General features: G+C 37.9%; 1 pseudogene; it reads right to left on the minus strand.

Moving 5' to 3' along the window:
• Positions 1-302: 302 nt before the first annotated feature.
• LOC130680305 (olfactory receptor 2T29-like) lies at positions 303-2,086 on the minus strand (annotated as a pseudogene).
• Positions 2,087-4,175: the final 2,089 nt, after the last annotated feature.

Consider the following 4,175-nt stretch of genomic DNA (forward strand, 5'->3'; position numbering starts at 1 on the left):
GGCCACTGGAACATTTCCCTGTCTTGCCTGGATAACCATATGACTGCTGCTCATGCTCTTCTGGGGTATCTTGTCTCTGAACAAGTTCCCCATGATCCAGCCTCGTACACTCCACTGAGGTAACATCTAGTCACCGTTTAACACTGAGATTTTTGGATATTAATATGACAGAAAAAAAAAATATATATATATATATATTGAGTAATTGATTCAATAAATGAGTTTGACTATTTGCTTTCTTCCTTTGTCTAAAAATTATAAACTTCAAAATCTAGGTCTAATGTCACTTCATACAAGGGACCATCACCAATTCATATTCCAACTATGAGCTTATAGTTTTCTCATGGCCCTAAAACATCTACTTGCTGGGGAATATTAATCACCACTTGATGCCTTTGTTGGAAAATATGGGATGAAGTAGACAAAATTAAAGCATGCAGGTGATTGTCTTGCTAATACTTGGGCACTTTGAAAGGAGCATTTTTAGAAGATAGTAAATCACATACACAGCCACCAAACAGAATGCAGATACAAGAACGGAAAGAATAAAAACACAATAAAGGAGGGAGAATTGAAATTTTAACCATTCATGTGGAATAATTTTACATTTATAGAAAACTAGCATGGACATGAGTTATACAAACAATAACCTCATCCTCTTTACCAAGACTCTCCAGTTATTAACATTCTACCTTTTTCGCTCTGTCACTTCCCCCTCTCTCATCCCCCTCTCTATCATTTAAATCAATACCATAGTTTCTCATGATATTTTCCCTCTAAATATTTTTGGTATATATTTCTAAGAATGTGTATATTCTTCTACAGACAGTGCAGTTATCAAACTTAGTAAATGTAACATAAATACTGACTGTATAATCCATTTTGAATGGAGAAGGGTTAGAAATTGAAGAGTTTTCTACTACATGCAAGTAATTCTTATAAAACGTGTAAAACTTATAAAAATCTGAATAATTCTGTTGTAAGATTCTAAACTTATGATATATAGAGTAAAGTATAAGTGCATCAATATCAAAGTTTCCTACTTTATGGTTTCTTGAAAGATGGATCCCACATTCAACATTTTCTCCAGAGCCCCCATAACATCCTTATTCCTTAGACTATAGATCAAAGGGTTTAGCACAGGAGTGAGTAAGGTGTAAAAGACAGGTGCCACCATGTCCTTCTCAGGAGTGTGGTAGGAGCTGGGGAGCATGTAATTGTACATGGCAGCCCCATAGAAGAGGGTGACCACAGTCATGTGGGAGGAGCAGGTGGCAAAGGCCTTCTTCCGGCCCTCTGCTGAGTTCATCCTGAGGATGGTGAGGATGAAGTAGTAAGAGTCTGAAATGATGGTCACAGGGATGAGCAGCATGAGGACGCAGCAGAGGTACATGAGTGTCCTTTACAGGGAGGAGTCTGAGCAGGAGAGCTTCATCACAGCAGGGACCTCACAGAAGAAATGATGGGTCTCCCGGGATCTGCAGAAGGGGAAGGTCATGGTGATGGGAGTGAACAAGAATCCATCCACTGATCCCAGGAGCCAGCAGCCAGATGCAAGGAGGAGACACACCCTGTGGTTCATGAGGACAGGGTAACGGAGGGGATGGCAGATGGCTGCATTGCAGTCATAGGCCATAGCGGCTAGGGTGAAACATTCTGTTCCTGCCAGTGTCACATAGAGTAACATCTGCATCCCACATCCGGGGACTGAGATCGTGTTCACACCTGTGACCCAGTCCACGAGCACCTTGGGCACAGTGACAGAAATGTACGTCATGTTCACGAGAGACAACTGGCTGATGAAAAAGTACATGGGGGTGTGGAGGCGGGCATCAGAGTGTATCAGAAGGATCAGGATGGTGTTTCCAGACAAGGCCATCAGGACAACCCCAAAAATAACCATGCGAGGAGGGCTGGGTGTTTGGATTGACTGAAGATTCCCACCAGGATGAACTCTGATCTTTCTGTGTGGTTGGCCATCCATGTGGTGTCCTCCATGATTTCACCTGGCCCACCAAAGAGAGAAGTAATGGATCACTCATGAGATGCCACCTGCTGAATGACTAGTGTGTGTGTGTGCACGTGTGTGTGTACACGTGTGTGTGTGTGTGTGTGTGCATGTATCAATCCAGTTATGCTAAATGGAGGAAACCTTATGGTCCTGGACAACTAGAGGTTACACGTTACCAGTAATTCTATGAATATACCAGAAGATTAATAATTTACACCTGTGGGACAAAATAAATGGTAGCTTCTGAAATTGTCAAAGTTCATGTTCATGAGATGACCTTATGATATATGTCCTTTTTCAAGTATGGAAATTTGCACAGTCATTGGTGTATACAAACACAAAAAGTGAATTATTAAAGATGGGATATCACTTTCTAAAGTTTTTGTTATAGGACACAGAATTTCACTTATGCTCTTAAAAACTCTTGAAGTTTCATTCAATATAAGAAAGAGTTTTCATTTCACAGTGCATGCAAATACTGAGTCATTGCATTGTACACCTGAAACTAATATGTTATATGTCAATTTTATACTTCAGTTTTTAAAAAGACTTAAAAAGTAGCTGAATCACGGTTTGAGGTAATCCATATGAATGTCTGAACCCATTGTGCCTGTGAGGCTGGGTCACATGGTGAAGGACTGAAGTTGGGTGGGTTGAGCTGTATATTCAGAAGTAGCCTGTGGGCCTCACCAAGGAACCCTTTGGACATCCTAAGGGCAACATTAGGAGCCCAGACTCTGAAGCCGTACTGCAGCTGTGGGTCCAGCTTCTCCTGCACCCACTATTCCCCTGTCCACTCTACATAAAATGCACACAAGCACAATGATCTCAGGCATGGTTAGGAATAAATGAGCTAAAATTATGGAAGTGGTTAGATAATGACCAGTTACAGTTACATAATACCACTATTTTAAATAATTAATATATAGAGAGAGAATTGTGCAGAATCTATGTAAGTGAGGGCTCTTGCGCTTCTTGTCTGGTAATATAAGATGCACTGTTAGGTCAGTTCACCAGGTTTAGTATCTATATATGCTTTTGATAATTTGAATTCCATAATTTCTGTATTCTTAAAGAACTTAAGCATTACTTATTATATGTGTGTATAGACACATATAATTACAAAAAATTTTAAATTATTAAACACAAGTATATAAATAAATATACACATATACTTCTTATTTTAATCCTGGTTAAGCAGAACTTTATGCAGATATCCCACTTTTTTCTATGTAGTACATGTTTTTCCAAGTTGAAATTCATCATCTTAAAACTTCTGCCATTTGCTATACATATTGGGGACAAGGAATAGGATGTAGATAATCACTGACATTTATCAGACAAGTTTTTGTTTAACCAAATGTTATCTGCTTTAATGTACACAGAAAATAATTTTCATGGAGACTGAGATACAAAGAGGAAAATGGAATAACGCTGAGAGATTTGACTCCAATTCCCTGTTAGGCCCTCTGTCTTGCTGCTCACAGCCAACTTCTGATTCATCTGAAGATGAATCAAAGACAAATTAAAATTCATTACACATAGGAAGGTCGCAATCAGTCTATTCAGGAACAAATACTATATAAATATGATTAAAAGTAGAATTTTAAAATAACTACAATATAAATAAAATGAATGATAGATGCAAAGATATCTGATATTTCTTAAGAGAATCAGTAATAAGTTCATCTGTATCTTGTCATGAAGATTAGGTATCTGCAGATTTTCAATTTCTTATGTGTTAAAATGCAGTAATGGAAGGAAATATGGGCTCCTTTTTCTGGAAAGAACTGAGAGGTGGTTATATTTCAGGGAAACTTCATAATGATACTATACATATCAAATATATTTTATACTATTGCATTAATTTCAAATGTTAATTACTAGATTCAATTTATTAACAAATTGAATTTATTCAGGGTGTTAGAGCAGCAGACAACACAGACAATTATTTCAATTTCTTAATATAAATATCCAAGAAATCTGGACACATTGCATTAGAAAATATAACCTTTCTTTCAAGTTCCACCCTCCCTAGCATATGGATTCTGAGCTCTGTGAAAAAGTTAAAAATACTCCAGTTAATTGCAAAACAGATCTGTTTACCAGTCTATACTTGTGGTCAAAGTAAACGAGGGCTAGCAGAGGGAGCAGTCATGTGAGA

Source organism: Manis pentadactyla, chromosome 13 (assembly GCF_030020395.1).
Source record: "Manis pentadactyla isolate mManPen7 chromosome 13, mManPen7.hap1, whole genome shotgun sequence".
NCBI lineage: Eukaryota > Metazoa > Chordata > Mammalia > Pholidota > Manidae > Manis > Manis pentadactyla.